The 22641-nt window shown below is 38.2% G+C and overlaps 2 long non-coding RNA genes across 3 annotated transcripts; one reads left to right on the top strand and one right to left on the bottom strand.

Annotated features, from left to right (window-relative positions):
• The first annotated feature begins 13055 nt into the window (after positions 1-13055).
• On the top strand, positions 13056-15491 carry LOC124344083. Of its 2 annotated transcripts, XR_006919541.1 has the most exons (5): positions 13056-13138; positions 13201-13477; positions 13538-13863; positions 13928-14099; positions 14169-15491. It is a non-coding gene; the product is annotated as an uncharacterized LOC124344083 (long non-coding RNA). The 2 variants fall into 2 exon arrangements; XR_006919540.1 differs by having other exon boundaries at positions 13928-15491.
• Positions 15492-20622: 5131 nt separating this feature from the next.
• Positions 20623-22300, bottom strand: LOC124344015. Its single transcript, XR_006919501.1, has 6 exons — positions 22210-22300; positions 21744-21981; positions 21566-21681; positions 21137-21501; positions 20968-21064; positions 20623-20902 (listed from the first exon to the last, which is right to left on the bottom strand). It is a non-coding gene; the product is annotated as an uncharacterized LOC124344015 (long non-coding RNA).
• Between the last annotated feature and the right edge of the window lie 341 nt (positions 22301-22641).

The raw sequence follows: 22641 nt of genomic DNA, 5'->3' as shown, positions 1-22641 counted from the left end.
AGTGTAGAAACGCTCGCCGTCGACGCGAACACGTCCAGTCAGCTACGCGTAGCTCTCGTAATGATTAACGGCCAGCGGAAACGAATTTACGTATGTGTGTTTCCGGGCCCTCTTCTTCTCGGTTGGTTGGCAAAGGGAAGTCGAACCCAAATGATCCAGCTATTGGCGATTTTTTTCTTGCTTGAAATCGTTGAACTGACTGAGCAGTAAATTCCAATAGGAGGAGCATTAGTACTCTGGAGGAGACAGTGGCTAACGAATCGTGGTGAAGGTGATGGACTTACTCGCCATCGAGTTCAAATGCAACCAATATTCACCGAGTTACTTTGTCCCGCGTCTTTTCCACGCAAGATTCTTGCAGGAATTGAGCTTGCGGATCGATTCCGTCAAACGGGCGATGGCTTAACTTTGGGTGGAATGTCACTGCTCACTGCCGTGGTTGCCTTTTGCAATCGCATACTCATATCCAGTTGGCCTTCCCGGATGTAAGGTTTGGTGTTATTGAGGGAACCGGTTTCGTTCCTAGAATCTTTGGAACAACTGGTGTCTCACTTGCTGTTCCCTAGAATCCAGAAGGGTGTGCAATTTAGCGAAATGGGCTCTCCTATGTGAGACAAATCAAGCAAATGGTTAAATTTCCAATTTTCTAAACGGGTGGACGAAGGAAAAAATTCGCCTTTTTGATAGCTAGGTCGTATTCTAATTTAACGCAACATTTGTGTCCAGTGTACGGCTGTACGAGAAGGAGGAGAATAATATCCTAAATGATGTATAAATTTAAAATGTTGTCATTTATAACTAGAAAGCTAAAAAATACGGAGTGTTACTTGATGAATAATCGGACGGGATCCAACAAAAAATGGACTTGCCGCGTAAGACTGTTGTGGCCGGCTAGCAGCGGATAGAGAATAGCGAAGTTCACTGGCCAGTTCTGCAACACATCGACGGTTGGATCATAGGAGTGGTAACAAGCGGGTGGATCAATTGACCTTTTTCCGGAACCCAGCGACGGAAGGATCACAAGAAGGGTTCCCGGAAATCAGCGGCGGTTGGATCATACGGTCGCAGCGCATTGGCTGGAATGGTACACTGGCAAGAGAGCTGGAACTTCCTTGGTGTATAAAAGGACAGTGAAGAGTGAGAAGAACTCATATCATCTCTCAGTTCCAGTCGCATGCAGTCATCTACTTCACCAGTCATCCAGATCGTCCATCATCCGTCGAGTATTCGCCCAGCTTCTGTCCATTATCCGTCGAGCATTCGCCCAGCTTCTGCCCATCATCCTTCAAGCATTCGCCTAGCTTCTGTCCATCATCCGTGTGGATAAAAGCAATGAAGTGGAAATAAGCCGTAGATGGGACACAATGCCAGTCAGCTTGGGAGAGAAGGTTAGATAACAAAAACATTGACCCCGAGTTTAATTTATGAGGAAATTCTTTTATATTTTAACATCTTTTTTACATTTGCTTTATCAATAAAAAGGCACTCACAAGAATTTTTAATTCATTTTATCCATTCAACTTTTCTATTATTATATTATATTTCTTATTTTACTTCTTATTTATATTCTTATTTTTCTCATTACATTTTATTCATTGCCTGATGAACTGAACGGACAGGAAACTTTAGCAGTAAAGTGCTTCCTGGATGATAGTGTTGTGGATGAGACCACAAAAGGATACGAGAAGAAATTAATAAATATAATAAGGAAAGAAGGGGTTCAAACATAATATATTTCCACACACAAATATTGTTAAGGGAACATGTATAGCCAAATTATCAAAACTCCCTCTTAACAGCCCCCTTGGCTCGGCATATCCAAAAGAAGTAGGAGACCCACAGATAAGGAGATGGCTTACTCTCGGGCGTGTCTTAAGTACAAAAGCTAGGACGGCTAAGTTGCTGTGTTATTCACGTGATGATTTCTGTATTTCTCATTGGTTCCAGTATGTTTTCATGCTATTTCTACATTTTGGCGACGTTGTGACTTATAAAAAAATACAATGCGACTGTATCTAACCAAAACCCAAAAAGTCTAGGTATTTAGGGAAATGGCAACAAATAGGTTTTCGGGTATGAAAATAATAAAAAAAAGGTTAGCAAGCGAAAAATAGCGTTCCTAAACCAAGAATTTTGATTTACATAAAAAATTTTAATAAGAAAAATGGTTTTGGTATTTTTCACCAACTTTTCTACTTAACCCAACATTCTGATTAGATTTCACCAACATGGAGATTTATCTCTTCAACAATCATGTTCCTATTTATGCTGTTTTTGACAATGGCGCACAAGTAAAACTTAGCAGAAAAATCCCAAATCCCCCCTTTGAAATTCATATCTTCTTAGGCCAATAGCAATAAAAATCCATGTCACGTGACATCTAATAAGCCAAGTTGTCTGCACGCCAAACCGCTTCAGCCTCTCTACTGTTTTTTACTTTAGACACGCCCTATTAAAGTCCAGCAGACGAATTTGACTGCGCTGCTCCTTTTGTGAGCTCCAAAACTATTGCTTTGCGTGGCGATATGGTTCTTCGCCCCCATGACGTAAGAAGTGGAGCTATTCAACTTGTTTTAACCTTACAACTAGGCCTACTTGGACTAACTAGCTAACACACTAGCCATGTAAGGCAAAGTCCAGAGCTCGCCGAAAGGAGCACCGACGTCTGGGGGTCATGAATGAATACAGTTAAGGGACAGTAATTGCGGGAGATATGATATTCATAACCGAAGTTAAGTTTTATTTTTCAAATCATGTCCACTCCACTTTCGAAACCCTCCTGATTGGACTTTCTACGTTCACAAAATAATATTTGAACGATGGCCAAATGGCCAAATGGTAACGCACGGCAGAATCACTAAAGTTAGGGACTTTCCCCGCAAATTAATAGATTTTAAGTTTAGAAACATTTGCGCTTACGCCATATGCTTCCATACTAAAGGGTATGGCACTTAAAAAATTGCCAAAAATCAAAATTTTTTAATTGTTTTATAAAACTTGCTCTTGGGCAAAGTTTCAAATTTTTTAAATGAAACGCTAATTTTTAGCGATTTAAAAAAAAAGCTGGTTAACTTTCGTGGTAAAGGGGCGAAATCCTTGCCCGAGATAATGCAGAAATGGATCAAAATGCATTTATGATTATTTTATTGAAATTGAATTCAAGTTAAAATTCAATACACAAGTGATCGGCAAACATTCCAAGGAACTAACGAATAAAGCACCAACATTGGCACAAAAGTGCTTAGCTATTTAGAAAGACTGCATATGAAAAAAAAATAAAATTTCCGATAACACAGATTTAGGATAATTAAAAATAAAAAAATAAAAAAAAGAACATATAGAAGGCGGTACTGCATGCAGTTCCGCAGTCAATTAGCTCATAGTCTACGATGAGAAAATAGTGCTTGTCGTTTTCCAAAGTACCCAAACAAAAAATAAATGACTGACTCAAATGTTTTGGTTACTCATCTACAAACTTTTCCAAATCTGAATTTTCCTACAATGGAAAATTCAAAGAATAATTAAATAAATTACTACAGTAGTAATTTGTATAAAAAGGAAATACCTTCAAAACAATAACTAGTTTTTAGTTATTCCTAGTGTTTTCGCAATGTGAATCCGAGGAATGATCTTAGCACACAACTTTAGATATATCAGGAAAGCTTTAAAAAGAAGAAATAAGTGGCGGTGTCCAAGTGATAATTTTACATTTGTTAACTTGATTTTGTCGTCCGCTGTTTCTGGAATTTCTAAATTCTCATAGTGAGCAAATCGAATCGAAGAAATGAAAGTTGACACATTGGGGGAAACTGGATATTGGTGTTTAAAATCATTGATGATATATTTAAAAAAAAGTTCAGTTACAGTATTTTAAGACGTTCATTCAAAAATGCCTACCAAAGCTCCGTGATAGAAATTCTTTAATCTGGGATATTGAAGAAAAATGGCTGTCGGCGTCCTGAGTGCGTTGATTACTTCGAACTTTCACAGTTGAAATGTACTGTTCACGAGATCAATAATTTATTTCTTGTTCTCAGCGAAAACTTTACAATTTTGCAACCAAGCAACCTGTTAAAGAGTTTTAAATGAATACACAGTGTAATAAAAGAACAATATTGAATTACATACCTCGTCTTTCGATTTAGTAACATAATCTTCATCTAAAGAAATTGCAGCTTCTACCACTTATTTCTTCTGCAGTGTTTTCCGTTAACCCTTCACGATTGTATCTTTTCCCTAACTTCTTTTTCTTTTCCGTTCACTGTCTGATAAAGCTGCATTTCTCATCCGCTTCAAGTGTTGGTCAAGAAAAGCGTTTGTGGTCGCACTGTTGTAAATATAAGCATGTGATGGTAGTCAAGCCCGAGTAAGTCCCATTTGAGGAAATGCCTTAACGATCGCTTTGGCCAACTTCTCCTTTGTGCTGGATTTTGGATAGTAGTTGCCTATTGCTTTCACAACATGACCCATTGAAGCAATTTTGATGATATGGTTCCTGTCTTTATTATTGACGGGAATTTCAGGATTGCCATATTTTTGCACAAGCCTCGCACCAGATTCGTGAAGACTTAACAGGGATAGGATGTTGAAATTCAAATCCTACAAATAAAGTGGATTAAGTTGGTATTAGAATAATAATAATAAATATAATGTTGCATACCGCCTCTGCTACGCTGGTCGATGAAGAGGATTGGTGTGACGTTATGAAAAAATCAAAACTTTCCTGTGGAATAAAATCTTCAGTTTGGATATTTGTTGATGTTCCTGGAATACTCTTGACAAAACCACGTCCTTCCATTACATCTTCAGCAGAAAAAGTTAAAATTGCTTCGCTACTGATTGCCACTTAACCAAGACTGGTTTCTGACGATGGTTTCATACCAGCATCGGAAATACCGGAGATGTAACGAATTAACTTAATTTGTTGCTCCAAGAATATTCCCAGTTTTTCTAGATGACCATCATCTAGCAAAGTAAATACATCTTCGTCTATGTCATTTTCTGCAAAAAATAATAATTTAGGCAAGAGTTAATTTACAATTATATACGGAACCGTTCTGTGAGTATTTTTGAACTGCTAAGACAATCAACACATTTGGCTGATAGATACAATCGTCACTTTTTTTGGTCTAAACGATGTGGCGAGGACATGCAAATGCCACATTAGAATATTAGTTGAAATTTTTCAAAATCCAAAGAGGTTCGCACTCGGCAATAGAGTCCATTGAGGTGACATGACTCAGCTGTCATCTCAACTTCAAACGAATGAAAATGTTCGTAGAAACATATCGAGTTAAACTTTTTTTATACAAACCATATCTCAGAATCCAATACCAAAATCTTTTTAATGATCGAAAATTCAGGAAGAGCAGTTTTGGTTTTTCATGGGAAAAACTGCGGAGAATTACTGAGTTTTCTCTGTATTCCATCCCATTTACTCTGGCCCAAGGACAAATTTTTACGACATCGCAAGATATTAAAATTGTTTCGTCATCTACGTACCAATAATCTCCCTACACAGTTTTGTTTTCAATTGTCCAAGTGTTTTTTTTTTGTATTTAAAAGATCTTTGTCTAGAATTTAATTGAAGTTTACCATCTGTAATGGGTTAGCAACAGACAAGGTGATATTTTTAAAATTTAAATTAGCTTGAGCAAGCCTTTTTGCAAAATTGTGGTACGCTTCGTAACGCATACACCAGGATCTCATGGGTGGTCCCTGTTCTCTGATTATCTTTCCGTTATGCACCATATGATGCATTTTGTTTATCACTTGAACATCGTCGGGGAACGCCAGACGAAATTCTTCAGAATAATGAGATACAAGCATTTCTAAAATTACTGTGTGCTCCCTCATTAAAACAGGTAAAAATCTGATATCAATAATGTTTCTCAACGTTAAAAAAAATGGCAAAGTTTATGTTTCCTTCGGGAACTTTTTCACCCTGAACAGCGGATAAATATTCAAAAGGCAGAAATTTTGCCCAACTCTCTGGTGTGTTGAATAGTTTCCCTGGTGTCTGATTTTTTGTTCGGAAAAATTTGCGGTAGTTTGTTAGAGAGATCATAAAACTATACTGGAATTTTTCGATGCGACTGTTAAGTAAACATGCGTCAATTCCAAATTCGGGAGAGATTAATGCAAATGCTCTGTTAACGTTTGTAAACCAGATCATCTCTTCACAAAAACATAGCATCTAGAAACAAAATTTCTGCATAGTGAAAAAAAACGACTGTTATTAAGAAGACTGTAATACTTAACTCCCTTTTTTGGAATTTTGGCAAAGTCTCTGTTAGATGCTATCACTACTCTGCCATAGTTTGTTCGATTTCGCAAAACAAGCTAATCGATACTACTTTTGACATTGATGTCTGCACGCTAGATCATCAAGACAAAGACGACAAAATTTTTTAGCTGAGGAACTCATAAATCTGCTTAATTCGTGAGCACATTTCTTTTCTTCACAGATGGACATTAGAGTTCCTCGAATACGGAAATGGGGTAAATCAGAGACGTCCAAAAGCATCCATCGTCCTATTCCAAGTCATGCAATTCCAGCAAAAACTCATGCAAAACAAATCCAAAATTATCCTTATCAACATCCATTGCCTTGCAATATGCTATATGCAATGCTATATAGCGAAAGGATGTATGTGAGCTAGTTGGGACAGCAAATAAGGTGGCAAGTTTAGAATAGAGAAGAAAAACATCACTAGTTGGTGGATTTTTGTTTTAGAATCAAGCGGGTTAAACACCTCTAGATCATCATTAAAAATTTGAATTCGAAGTGCACGTGGAAATTTTTTAAAAAGCAGATGATTCCGATAATGGGCAGTATCAATATGACTGCGCATTTTTCCGTCAGTGCTAGGCTTTAAAGAGAAGTACATCGTACGAAAATTAGGATTAGGAAAAAACGTCGACAACGTTTGTCTAATTGGAATATATTGAAAATATGGAATGAGTCTTTGATGTAAGAAACTACTCTGAAAATGATTAGCCCATCTACTTCTTTGCAATGACAACAGCTGCCTTGGAGACTTATAACCAAAGTTTTTTACATAAAACGCAGTTCTGTTGGTTTTTGAGTTTATATTCAAGAAGGCATGCTGTAACAAACACGACACATCAGGAAGATTACTAGTTCCATCAAGAATTTTAGCCATTTCACTCGAAATAAAATTTAAAGAAGTGTTGGGGACCTTGTGTTTAGTCCTTAAAGCAAAAACCATCTTACCCAATTGAAGTTCCCGTTTGTCAAGTTCATCTTTCTCCTCAATTGGGTAACAAATTGAGACGTGATCCAGACCATTAATTACTTCACTGTCCTCTTTCAAAATTACTCACAACAAATTTGGAGTTCGTGGCACATCATGCTGAAAATGCACCAGCTCACAATTCATCAAATGATAGCGAAAACTATAAAAAGTTTGCAATTATTTTGCCCAAAACGTAAAGGGGTGATTACAGCATTACTATTCTTGTAAACATGCACATTTTTCAAGTGTACTACTGTTGGTCGGAAGAAATAACAAGGGCGTTTCGTTCTTTTCTTTCTTTATTTAAGCTAGCCATCACAAACAGTATGTGGGCTTCTCTCTCTGCCATCAACAGTAGGGCATTACTCAACTACACATAGATTAGTTACACGAATATGTTTTACACGAATTGCACAGCACCACACTCGATTCAACAGAGTTAAAACTCTGTGTGTGACTCCTTTTGTCGACGACAACTGCTACGACTACGACGTAAAGACGTTACTTAGAAGAGACGCACACAGACGTTACACACACGGATATATATAAATGCAAAGGCCACCTAGTGGTGTCTGTGTTTGAATTATCTTAACCAACAACTACTAATTTGCTGTATAGACCTGGAACGATAGACTTACACAAAAAACAAGGAAAATTTCTTCTTGTGGTAAAAATTTTACGAGAAATGATTCAATCTAAACTATACTAGCCAGAAATATCCCTACTTACACAAAGTTTAGGTTTTTAAATGTTAAAGCAGTGCAGTAGGGTAGACTGGAGTATGCCGGGAAACCGGGGCAAGAGGGACAGTAGGGGGAAAATAGTACATTTTAATAAAATTTGTAGTATGTTATTTAGATACATGTCATCTATTTTGGCATAAAATTTGAAAAAAAAAATTAAAAAATGGGTATTTTTAAGTTACCCCATAAGAATTCACAATTCAACAATGACAGCTGCTCCATGGCTACATCTGTTAAAACGTATTATCTCATAGATGCGGTTATGAACGTAGATATTGATGGTGGACGTCAAATTACTGAATATATGACTTAAGTAGCCGATTGTTACTCAGCACTTCTAAGAGACGGTAATTTACCATTAAAATTTAGATTGTGTGATGTGTGCATAATAAAAAATTTTCTCACAATGTAGTTCATCATTGAAGAAGACTATACGTTGCCAAAATTTGTATCCATAAAAGTACTGTGATGTTGTTCATGAAGAAAGTTATCAAAAGTTAAGCTGATTTCTTGTGGATGCAAGAGGAAAATAAAAAATCTAAGGTGACGAATCTAAGAATCCTGCAATTGAAATCCATGTATAAAAGTCTATATCAGGGATAACACAGTTGGTTGGGCGATGTTCATCCCACCAAAATTCATTGATCATTTCTATCAGGAATACGAAGACTATTAAATCCTTTCTTTAGTGATGATACATCTTATTTTAATTGTATATCCCTACTAAGACGCGCCATCCAAGCGATATCCCAGGTATGTACAACGGGATGTTGGCGTCCCTCATCCCATGTGGATGTTCAGGGTACGCTACCAGTATGTACATAAATGGATAAAAAATTAAGAAATTCTTTGATCCCAACAGTATATGAAAAACATGTACAATGGACATACCATCAAGTACATTCACTGAATGTACCGGAAGTATGTTTGGTGTACGTACAGTTCTCATCCAAAAAAGATGAAAGCTTGTGTATTAATATCTATCTAATGCTGCGTCTACACTAGCCGTTTTACAGACAATTTACGGTCGTAATTCGGTGTCTTTATGTCTGTAAAAACTGCTAGTGTAGACGCACCTTAACGTATCTTCGATTAAATATACATCTTTTTACTTTTCTTCTTTTACCAGCAGCATAATTTATCCGTTAAGAACTTAACTTTCTTAAATAAACATGATAAATGAAAAAATAAACTTATTTTTATTATTACACTCTCAGTTTTTTGGGGGTATTCGAGGGTATTCGAACTAGTAGCGTTTTGGTTTTTACTACTAATAGTATAAGGGGGGTATTCTATTAGTAGCATACCTGTTCTAGAATAGGGGTTCGAATATCCCCCGAATACCCCCTATTCCATGCCTATTCTAAGAGTTTTGCTGAGTGGGGTAAGATCAGAAAAAATGTGTTTTTACGTTTTTATACTTTTGGAGTTGGGACTTTGATGGGACGGAAAAAGTTTTAATCTGAAAATTAAAAAATGTGTGCTGGGAGGCACCTCGATACACTGACGCCGGTGTGCAAATGAAACATTCGCCCACCCAGGTATTCTATTCGAATATGGGGTAAGGTATTCGAGTCTTATTCAAATACTGGGGTATTCGAAGGGTAATCGAATCGCATAAGGGTTCTACTATGGGTATTCGATGCTTTCGAATAGGGTTGAACCTATTCTAGACCTATTTTAAGCAAGGGTATTCGAAGCTGGAATATCCGTCGTAGCCCCTACAGGGTTAGAATATCCCCTGAAAACTGAGAGTGTATAATTTACTTATTCCTAAGTTTATTTATTAGTAAACACGCTACGGACTTCTGTACGTAAATAAAAAAACATGTGCTACAACTGTTAATGTGTATGACAGTTATTAGTTTAAATAAATATATATTTTAAAATGGTCCCCTAATATCTTATATAAAAATCCAATTGTAAAGGCGTAAATCACCCTTTAAAAGTAGAAGAAGAACTTTTATATGTACGTTAAGATAAAACCTTACTAATGTGTGTTATGCTATGCCCTTTCTAAACAGTCGATTAAGTAACAAACTCCGTTAATAAAACTATGCTAGAACATATATAACTGTTGTGGCGTAGCTGTATAGCATTAGCCTTCCACTCAGACGGTTCGGGTTCGATTCCCGAAATAGTCACAGCTACTTTCCAAGTAAAATGAATCCTATGTGGGTAAGAGGAGAGAAAAGTATAGAAAGAAATATAGGTGGTGTTACCCTAAATTATTTATGTCAATTGGAATGATGATCCTAACTACAGACAATTTTGGACATACTTTGGATATACCCCACAGTACGTCGAGGGGAAGGTAATTAGGATATTCCCCGTACATCCACTGTATGTACAAATGGGATGTACCAGATCCCAAAATTTACATCCCATGGATATACCATGGACGTCCATGTCTTAGTAGGGATTATACGTGACAAGAATAAAAAATGGTTTTTGTGAAATCAAGGTGCATCAATGTTTTCCTCTTTCAACAACAGAAACTTTAAACTGTACTTTAAACAAAATTTGCTTTTTCCATAACTCATCACGTGTACCTTGATATTTACATTCTCTTAAAGGTATGTCAGTTAAATACTACTGGTGGGTACGAAGGCGCTTAGTACTGGCTTCGTAAGTGTGTTACAAATTATTCTTAGTATCATCGACACACACAGCGATAAACAAATATTTGGAGGGAGGCAGGATATTAAAATATGTTCGGTTCAACAGCAATTCTTCGCAAATGGCACCATTCTTAGCACCGGAATCCACCATAGCCCTCAGATCACCGATCCGAAACACGTCTGCATTGATATGGGCTACCTTTAGATTCAGCTATCACGGGGACGATCACATTCATTCCCGGCCTTGCTCCGTTAGACCGGAGTTCCCGTTTCCCGCAGCTGTCAAAGACTTAGGCCAACGAGGGTATGGCAATGGGCAGTCGCGCGAGATATGGCCAAGATTGCCACAGTTATAACACTGAACTACATCTCTCAGAAGGAGGGAGTCGAAGGTTACTTGTTTTGTGTGTTTTTGTGTCGAATCAAAAGTGGTTCAAGGTTCAGCATCTTCTCTTTCTACTGGCAAACGTTGTGAAAAGCGTTCCATCCATCGTTGCTCTTGCAATTGACCGAGATTTCGACTGTCGAGTAGCAGTTGAGTTACTTCCACAAAATTTTCTTTCTGGTAACATCGTGAAAAAACCAAATGGAGGGCGTTCCAACCTTCTTTCGTCTTGTTGTAAACGTCGATGTCGCATAATCGAGCAGCATTTCGACCACGTCAATGAATGATCTTGTTTGTAAAATCGACATACCAAATGAAGGGCGTTTCACTCTTCATTGCTGACCCAGTAAACGTCGACTGTGATAGATTGTCGGATTCCCCGATTTCTTTTATTTTTCGCTTACCGAAAATTCTTCGCATACTTCAACTTAATTCACAGGCGTACGAAGTGAGTGAGTGTGTTTTTATAAGCCTACTTGTCGTGTCGAAAATATGTGGCTAATATTTAAACTAGCGAAACATCTATTTTTCATTTGAACTTGTCTATTTTGGGTTTCAGACTCCTCGGGGTTGATCTTTCTTAATGATAAAATCGGAAATTTTGTATTTATTGTGGATTCTTTTTTAGTGAAAGATCGAAGAGATACCATGTAATTCCAATCCCGAGCGATGCTGAACACGGAAACAGACTCACAGAGACGGAAAAGTCGCCTTCGCTGCCATCGTGGCGACAGTGTGCCAATTTCTGCCGTCCATCACCTGTGAAAAGCCACTCTTGATCTGATTTGGCTAGTATCTATTTCAAGATTTCAAAATGGGAAACGAAGATTACTCGCCGGGATCGAGTACCATCTCGCCTATACCAAACGAGACTACACCCAACAGTGCGTCATCCAGTTCAAGTCATAAGAAGCGCAAATTTTCAGAAAGTAAAAAATCCGAATCTACTTCTTGCGGATCTACATCATTCGTATCCAAAGTGGAAATTATGTCTAACTCTGATTCACACTTAGACGAGTACTTGGAGAAGTCCTACCATGTGTTCAAGGTAAGATAACTGTAATAGAATACTGGCACATAATTTCGTCGCAAATTCCACTTCATTTTTATTCATCTATAAAGTATAGCGAATCTTACTTTTGGGGGAGACCGATACCGGAGCGGCTTTAATCTGTCCCTCCCTTAATTCAGTTTGCGAGAATGTGTAATCAATTCAACTAGACAAGTTGGATTGAACAAAGTCATCTCGACAAGATGTTTATAACATTTTATTTAACGTTTTTAGATGTTCACATCTATGCCGACGGAACTTGAATACAACAAAATTCGTGACACCTGTAATCAAAGAAATCCAGGGGAGGAAATGCTTGCTCGATTCGAGAGCTGCCAAGAGCCACAAAATTCGGCTACATCCCCCTGATTGTTGCCCCTGCTTCTAGTACGTCGTCGTCATCCACTGGAGCACAGAAGAAGCAAATTTTCCATGTTCCGAATGTAAAGGGTTTTCTGCCCGCCATACCGGAAGCTGCTACACCGGCGAGTGATGCGCCTGGTCTTACATACGGTTGCAATTCTCCATCCGTCGTCGTCAGAACAACCGATAATATCTCGGATATATCCGATAATATCTCCATCCAATCCGAAAATTTTCGCATTCCCGAAAAGTCCAGCGATTTCCAAACTGGTTCAATGTAAGTAAATCTATTTATATAAATCTATATATATATTTCTGTCATTGTTTTCTCTTATAGATGTATATGCTATATGTATGTGCACTATATATATATTTTTCATATAAATAACGTTTTCTCATAAATATATTTTCTCGTAACATGTACATCTTTTCTGTCGTCCATCTCCTGTGAAAGGTCTCACTTGACGATTTGATAAATTTCAGCCAGAGAATCGTTTTTAACGTCAAAAATTTTCTAGTTTTCCAGATTTTGGATTGGGAAACGTTGAGTGATCGCCCGGCTCCATGACGCACTACCGTACGACACCCCTCCGAACTACAGTACTACGACCGGAAGTGTTAATTTCGAGGCTAACTACACGCCGTACGTTTCTGTCTCTTGCCGTTTTTATGTCCGCTTAAGAAAATTTCAAGTCTTGGCTTTAGAAAAGTTCAAGGTAAGGTAATTTTTTAAAATAAAGACTCGTACACAATTTAATTTCTTACAATTTTTTTTAAGAATTGGTGATGTTTTCATGGGCAATGAAACAGCCGACGATTGGAAGCGGATAATATTTGAAGACGTACCTGAGCCTAATTCACTGCCTTTCGATCTTAGTGCCAAACAAGTGGATATTTGTCCACTAAATCTTAGTGCTAAGCCAGTGGATCTCAGTGCCAGCCGTCTTCGGTATTCAGCCAGTCAACCAACTGAAACTCAGCTAGTCAACCTGTCCTCGGGCAACGCGCCTACTCCATCGGCTACATTAAACCTGCCTTCCGCTGGGGTTTTAAGGGTGAAATTTTAATTTCTTTGATTACTACTAATGCAGACTTTAATCAACGTTCTCCCCCAGGTTGATCGTTCAAAGTTTCGTGATCTTTCATCAGAACATCAATCCGGATCGTCCAAAAATTCCTTTTAAAATTGGAAATTGGGTTTCGCGGAACCGCTGTCAAACACAACTCGACATTCTGATTGACGAGGCGCTCTGCCTGTACTCCAAAGAAGAGGACGGCTACAAAAGAGCCATGAAAGCAGAGAAAGATGCACAAAACCAGATAGCATGGGAAATGTCAGCGGAACAGCCAACGTTAGATATGTGCATGAGTATATTTATGGGGGCTATTTACCTTGGCCACATTAACGACGCCATTAGGTGGATCCGGATTGACATACAAGGTATCTTTTTTTAGATTTAAAAAAAAAATTTATATTTCATTTCAATATCAATTTTCATCCACAGACGCCATTCTATACAGACAGATGAAGAAGCATGTGCTTATTCTTGAGCAACAAGATGTATCTGGTTTCCCACGCCCGGATCCCAACAGTAGTGGCCGTGCCGTTGTCAATTCCACAACGTTATTCCGCATAATGGTTGAGAAAGCCAACAGCGAAGGACTGGCCGGCAAACAGTTTAGTTGACATTGTAGTCATGTACTTTTACGACAGTTGTGACTTGTTTCTTCCAAAATTTGTACAAGGGACGACACCAGTTTCGATGGAAAAATGCACTTGAATGTTCGGAAACCGGAAGTCTCATCAACATAGAGGGGTCATACCAGCCTCTATTTGTGCGTCTCCATTGAATTTACGCCGTTTACGCTTTGCATTGCGACTATTTCCTGACGGCGTCTGGACCTGAAACCACACGAGTCATCGGAACCACGCAGCGGTGACATTAAAGAGAAAGAAAAACACACGAAAAATCTTAATATAAAAACATTTTTTATTGTCATGAAAAGCTAGGTAAAGGTACCCGTCACAGACATAAAAGATTAAAAACGGACATTGACGGCTTCAAATGGCATAGTTAATACAAACAAGTATTGTTCTCGCTAGAATACACTCCCCGGCGTAATAGCATGTTTTGCCACTAGAGCGCCGTGGATCCACAGTGCAATAGCACTATGTGACACTAGAGCGCCGTGGACTCCACGGTGCAATAGGCGTGACCCTGTCTTAAACTATTAATGCCGCCAATATAAAAGATAATGATGTGCCCAATGCAGTGGTAAACAACGAACATGATGTACACCCGAGTCCCCCCCCCCCAAAAAAAAGGCGCAAAAAATAATAGTACCACAACGAAATTGGTTGTGCGCTTACTGTCATCTAGAAATGTCATTTTTCAACGCAAAATAAGTGGGAAGGATGGGTGATAAGCATATTGTTTACAGTGGCGGTTCAACCCGTCGCCCGTCCCGTAAAAAAATGCTTCGGTGGGTTGATATTTTTTTGAGGTTTTTTTTCCTTTAGCCCGAACAGTGGCCCGGGTTTTCATGGCCCGGGCCACAGCCCTAATTGAGAACCACGAACGTGAAAAGCCGTCGAAAATTCCTTTGATTTACGAACGCGCCTGCTAATAGCAGAAAAAATGGGCAATCCCTTGATGTAGCTATTCACGGCATGTTTCTTATCACTTGGTGTCCTTACCAATTGTTGTTTTTTTCTAATTTTTCTTCTTTTTGTCCTCACGAATTTGGTTTATCTAATTGAAACCAACCCAGCATACCAGTTTAAAGGTACAAACACATTTACTTGCTTTTTCCAAGAAGTACTAAAATATTTCCATTTTTAAGTTAATTCATAGACAGCATGCTCAACCAGCAAACATTTTTTAAAGAGAAATTTGGCAAATAATGACAAATTTTTATGTATAAAACGGGTCATATGAGTGAAATTTTGAAAATTTAGTCGCCCTTTAGCGTTACTCAGCAAAAAAGTTCGCTAACTTACAGGCTGACAGTTTTGCGTTCCTTTTTTAAGTGCCAGCTCCTATGTAATCTTTTTTTTTCAATCGATATTGTGCACGAAAATTGTCCTTTTTTGAGGAAGCAAATTTTAAATAAAAAATTAATTAATTTTAAATGATAATGATAGTATGTAAAAATATAATGAATTATTTTTTACTTGATTTTCATCGATGGCTTCAGTTTGAGTAGAATCTCATCGGCTGGGAGGGAAAAAATATCTAGAATAGGAAAAATATTTTATTAACAGGTTTTTGTTTTCTTTGGCATTTGGTTTGTGGTGCACCAGTCCCAGATAAAGAGAATCGGGAGCGGGTGGCAACGCTGGGAATAAAATTTTAATTTGTTCGCGGTCTACAGACGCGAGGTCAATCCAGGGAGAGAGTTTGCGTACGCAGTGTTGCAAACAACTTGAGTTATCGAGTATGCTTTAAAGTCACAAGATTTTAGGTGAGCGAATCTTCATACAATTGGAAAATTGCTCTAAGTCGCGAAGCGACTGAAGAGCAGTTGAGATTGTATGGAAAGTTAAAGCGAAACCTTAAACCTTGGTAAAAAATATCCCGCCCTCAAGCCCAAAATTAATTCTCTGAGGTATTTTTATTTTCAGAGGACGAAGCGGATCCTTCTCGAACGGCGGTCGCCGCGGTTCACAGGATTCCTCGTGTTTTTCTTCTGGGATTTAATGTGGCTCAATTTTTATGTTGTTATGTTATGCCTCTAAAGGTCTGAGGGGTAAGACCGATAGAGGGCCAGAAGAAAGCTCACTTTAAAAGACAGCTAATAAACGGGTCAACACAAGGTTTAAGGTTTGCCGTGTGTGTGCCGTTCGTGACATTCCAGCACACTGATTGACAGTGTTTGATCAGCATCAGAGAAACTTTTTTGAATGATTTGTTCACGTTGACCTTGGTCATCCATGGCTTGGAGCGTGTTTACATAAACAAAATCGCCAGTTGTTGGGCTAATTGGATCAAACTAAACAAAATTAATGAGTGGACTGGAACCTATATTCAAAATTGTTTCAATTAATTTTTTTTTAACTAATAAATATAGTGATTACGTACCACCACGTTCAAAGCTGTGACAACTGTTTATTATTATACTGTTTTATCCCATTCGCGTTCGAACCGAGGGTAACCGACGATACCAACCTCAGCTTGCTGTTCTTCAAGGGAATTTACAGATTTATTTGGATTTTCTTTATTGACATCCATATGTTCAATAACAGTGGCACTGTCTACGCTTTTTTTCTGTAACCTTTTCCAGTTTGCCCCGATGCGATTTACTTATGACAGTTGTCTTTCCCCTTCTTTGAATTTCAATCGGAGCAGGAAGAAAAGGACAAATCTATCGTTTACAACATTTTCAATTAAACCTAAAATGAACCTATTAACACCAAATATCTTATTTTTTCTTTCGAAAAACGAAATTTTTTGGCAAAATTCTCAAGAACGCCGAGATGAGATTATAATAGACCCACATCACAGCGAACTCAACGAAAGGCCCATATCAAGACGGAGAAAATTTAGAGGTTTTAGGGAATGCCACCTTGGGTAATTTTTTTCGCTATGGCTAGAATAAATCGTATGCTAATAACATATGAATATGAATTTCAGATACCGTTGTTTTAGAATTGCCGTAAATCAGTAAATGTAGGCCCAATCCTTTGTTCGACAAACATACGGTTCTCGAAAAAATAATTGGGCCTACATTGGGTGCCAAGCGTAATAAAAATCTTAGTTCTGCTATCGGCCGCTTTGGTGCACATCGGCGTAAGCTGCGCAAAACTTTTGGCTATGTCAAGTACTTTTGAATTGCAATAACATCTATACCGATTGAGGACGGCGAAACAGAATTCCGGCCGAGCGCAATAGTCGTGGGGTCGAAATTTTTTGTAGACTTTTCTTTTTTCCCAACAGCTAAGTAAGTGATATCCTTTAGACACTTTTATTGCTAAGAATAATACATATTTAAATTGTATTTGAATTTTAAAACGCTTTTTTAAATTGTATTTTGACGGGTATTCTGCATGTTGGGTTTCCTTGACCAGTATCCCAGTAGAACGATAATATGAATTCTTTTGTGTGAACACGAAAATAAATACATGATTTTTAAATCAAATGGAAAAATCATAGCTCTTATCTGTAGGTTTGCTGGTTAAATTGAATTAATAAAATATAATTAAATTAAAGTTTAAGACGAATTATGACACTCTTCACGATTTAAATTCACTATATTTGCTAATCAAAATAAAGATCATTCAATTTCCCGAAATGACTTTTTAAAATTTCGAAATTATTTCAATTCAAAATGAATTGTCTTTAGTATCGTTATTCAATGTATTGCCGTAGCTCTACAGATAAGGGCGTGTATTATCTTACTCTTGAGTTCTTAAAACAGATGTACAAGCCCATATACCGATTGAGGACGGCGAAACAGAAATCCGGCCGAGCGCAATAGTCGTGGGGTCGAAATTTTTTGTAGTCTTTTCTTTTTTCCCAACAGCTAAGTAAGTGATATCCTTTAGACACTTTTATTGCTAAGAATAATAAATATTTAAATTGTATTTGAATTTTAAAACGCTTTTTTAAATTGTATTTTGAAGGGTATTCTGCATATTGGGTTTCCTTGACCAGTATCCCAGTAGAACGATAATATGAATTCTTTTGTGTGAACACGAAAATAAATACATGATTTTTAAATCAAATGGAAAAATCATAGCTCTTATCTGTAGGTTTGCTGGTTAAATTGAATGAATAAAACATAATTAGATTAAAGTTTAAGTCAAATTATGACACTCTTCACGATTTAAATTCACTATATTTGCTAATCAAAATTAAGATCATTCAATTTCCCAAAATGACTTTTTAAAATTTCGAAAATATTTCAATTCAAAATAAATTGTCTTCAATATCGTTATTCTATGTGTTGCCGTAGCTCTACAGATAAGGGCGTGTATGATTCTTAAAACAGATGTACAAGCCCGTATACCGATTGAGGACGGCGAAACAGAATTCTGGCCGAGCGCAATAGTCGTGGGGTCGAAATTTTTTGTAGACTTTTCTTTTTCCCAACAGCTAAGTAAGTTTTATGCTTTAGACACTTTAATTGCTAAGAATAATAAATATTTAAATTGTATTTGAATTTTAAAACGCTTTTTTCAATTGTGTTTTGACGGGTATTCTGCATGTTGTGAAAAATCATTCCATCTCAAAGCTTTTAACAGCATTGTTGAAACAACAGACGTGTTCGTCGTTTCCCAAATTAATCTTGCGTGTCGCAAAATTAATTGGCCGCTGCTAAAGAAGAATTTGAGTCATCTTGCCGATCTCACCCTTCCACCAATTGACACTTCGTTGGTTGAACCTTTAATCGGCATCGACCAAGTTTACGCTCACGCGTACCTTGATTTAAGAAAACCCGTTGATGGCGAAGTTGGTCCAACAGCCGTTAACACGCCTTTCGGTTGGGCCATTATCGGCAGAATACCCCCGGCCCTGGTTGGCGGACGAAGAAAAAAGAAGAGCATCAACATCCAATCAATATCCGAGGACGTTTCCCTCTCAACACTCACTGAGCGTTTTCACCTCACGGAATCATTTGGCATCGACTTGACAGCTCCAAACATCATTTCATTTGATGACTCACAGGCGCTGAAGGTACTTGAAAATTCTATAAAATTCATTGGCTGTGGCTGACAAGTAGACCTACCTCTTCGTTCCCCTAATCTGAATTTACCGAATAATCGTACCCAAGCTGTATCTCGATATTTCGGGATATGGAGAGAAGATTGCTGAATCCAGAAAATGTTGATATCTTACCAAAGTGCAATTCAATAATGAAGAAACTAATTGACTCCGGAGTAGCAAAATATGTTCCTCACTCGGAAGGACTAATTTGGTATTTACCCCATCATTATGTTATATATCCAAACAAATCTGGAAAAATCAGAGTGGTGATGGACTGGGCTGTTCAATATTCTGACTTCGTATTGAACAAGCAATTGTACCGGGGCCCTTCATTGATCCCAAGTCTCGTCGGTATCCTACTTCGAACTTGACAATTCCGTTTGGCGGTTTCAGCAGACATCGAGGCCTTTTATCATCGCATTGGTGTCTCGGCGCAACATCAGTCTCTTCAACGTTTCGTTTTTACGGGAATTTGGCACCCATATCCATTGTTAACCTACCAATTCACGACGCTAGTATTTGGCGCTGCTTACGCATCAACGGCGGCAATTTGGACCTTAAGACACGCTGTGAAACAAAACAATTAATATCCAAATGTCGCCGCAACCATTGAAGAAGACTATTATTCAGACATCATGTCAAAATCATTTGAAACTGAAGAAGAAACAATCCGATTCTCCCAGGATTCAATCGCTTCCCTATCTATAGAGGGGTTCAACTTAACAGCATTCGCATCCTCATCTAAGAAGGTCCTCGAAAGTATCCCAGAAAAGGACAGGGCAACTCCTATTCGTGACTTACATGTTGACGCACTACCGACTGAATATGTCCTGGGACTTGGCTGGGATTGTACTACGTCCGACAAGTACCACCTTCGCGTTAAACCAATGCCTTCAGTAAATACCAGACGCGAATTACTTTCCGCTCTTGCCCGTTCGTTCGACCCACTCGGTATTTGCTTGCCAGTATTTTATTGCATTTGCCAAAATTTTATTTCAATCCACTAGCACTTCACGCACCCTTGTAAACTCAGACTTCACGCCCTTGGGCTGGGATGATCCTTTGCCAAATGAGATTTTGACAAAGTGGAACATGTTCGCAAATGAACTACACTTACTCTCGCAAATTTCCATTGAACGTTGTTTCCGACCGGACAGCTTCCCCCTCATCGATTCTACTATCACCTTGTTAGTGTTCTCAGATGCTTCACTTGCTGCTTTCGGAGCAGTTGCCCACCTACGCACATCGTGTGACGATCGCGATCATCTCTCGTTCGTCATGGAAAAAGGACGGATTGCACCAACCAGTAGGGGGAGACCGGGGCTAGTTGGCTCACTTTTTACACACCGGTCACTCACAGGCCAATGTTTAATGAAATTATTATTTTGTTTGTTTCAAATTATTAATTATTATCTCGCCTAAAAGATGGCATCGAAAAAATAAGCCATACGAAAATAGTTCTTACTAAAACAACCGTTTTATTGCGACACTTTCAGTGGCCAACTTACCCCGCCGCCGGGGCAAGTTGCCCTTTCAGCTGGGGCAGGTTGGCCTTACAATCAACATAGGCACATAAGGCCTACTACAGAGCCGTCTTAGATTTGAGGAAACATAACTTTCGTCATCTTCTTCTCTGTCATCGACGCAGCTCTTGCATGAATGAAATGTTTAATCCAAAGGTCCATGGTAGCATCATTCATGCAACCTGATTTTTTGGCTATACCGTCGCAACCTAGAGGTCATCCTGCGAGAAAATGATTCTTGAAATTCACTCTGAAATCGAACAAAAAGAAATTTAATAAAAGACAAATAACTTTATTAAAAACAATGTTATTTACCGAGGAAAGACAAAGAAGGGTGGAATAGTATTTCCGCAGCTGGAAACTGAACAACTAACCGTCGCCAACACACCTCTTTCTCCTGAAACAATTGATCCTGGCAAATGAATGCAAATTGTATGCATAATTAATGATATGCAATTAAAGATAGGCTATACAAAAAGCTTACCTATTTGTTTCTGGCCTTTTCTACCCTTCTCAGGTGTTGAAACTTTTGTTACACCAAGTTGGCAACACTCTTTGATAATTGTCAAAGAACAAATTACAATTGTGGATAATAAATGATGACGTTCTTGCCAGGGAAGTAGCCTCAGGTTTTCTTATTGCCAGGGTGGGATGGCGTTTCATGAATGATGCAAACCAGTCTGGTCCAGCTGCAAGTTTTTCAGTCCACGAAGGTGGGATTTTTAGATTTTTAGTTAAGGCAACATTAAAAGCCAGCTTCCTAACATCAATTGGGGCCAATCCAAAGTAAATATCTGCTGAACGGTGAAGATAATCAGCTAGCAGAGCCTCATCTTCCTTTTTGAAAATCTGCACAATAAATGTTTACACACATAAGCTCATATTATAACATAAACTATAATAAAACTGTTACCTGTTGCACAGATGAAATGAATGTTTTCTAACATCAATTGGGGACAATCCAAAGTAAATATCTGCTGAACGGTGAAGGTAATCAGCTAGCAGAGCCTCATCTTCCTTTTTGAAAACCTGCACGATAAATGTTTAAACACATTAGCTCATATTATAACAAACTATAACAAAACTGTTACCTGTCGCACAGATGAATAACCATTATGGGTTGGAGAAACACTATTGGGCATGTTTTGTTCTTCTAGACCTGACTTCTTCTTCTTTTCAACATATCTAGTTAGACTTCTTGGAATGTCAAAAAGAATAGCCACACTAGAACATGATTTTCAATCGTACAACACCATTGCAACTCCTCTTTCAATAACATCAGATGGGGCCTTTACTCTGTAAGTTCTTCTAACGTGGTTTCTCCTTTTTCTGAAACAAAAAAAGAAGAAAGTTTGAATAGCCTCACTTTGACAGACCCACCCATGTTGGCCAACTTGCCCCATGGAAAAATGGCCAACCTTCCCCATGAGTCATTTTCATAGAATTATTAAAATAGAATCTAATCAAATTTAACTACAGAAAAAAAAATTAAACGGTAACATAGCTTGAGGAATAAGCTATCTACGAAACATCACTACACAAATATGTTACTCATACCTTAAGAGGGAATAGAAAAATAGTCCGCGAAAAAAAAGCTGGTCGGCAAAACTGAATCACGTTTTTGACGATCAAAACTTTACGAATGAAGTGCAGACGAAACATTTTTTGGTGGACGCCATCTATGAGTAAAAATACACATTATGGCTATTCTGAAAAAAGCGACATTTCAAATGGATACAAATAAGAGCAAAATGCGCATCTTACCCTGTATACCAAATGACCCCGGTCTCCCCTATTCTCACCATTCCACGACTAGAGCTTCAGGCCGCAGTACTTGCCGTCCGATTGGCGCAAACTATCAAGAAAGAGCTTCGGATACGTATCTCATCAATCGAATATTATTCCGATTCTCGTATAGTCCTGCACCAACTACAATCAAGTCACCTTGAGCACCCCATATTCATCAAAAACCGGATTAACAAGATATTG

The sequence above is a fragment of the Daphnia pulicaria genome, chromosome 1, assembly GCF_021234035.1.
Source record: "Daphnia pulicaria isolate SC F1-1A chromosome 1, SC_F0-13Bv2, whole genome shotgun sequence".
Lineage (NCBI taxonomy): Eukaryota > Metazoa > Arthropoda > Branchiopoda > Diplostraca > Daphniidae > Daphnia > Daphnia pulicaria.
This window is presented reverse-complemented; position numbering and strand designations above follow the sequence as displayed.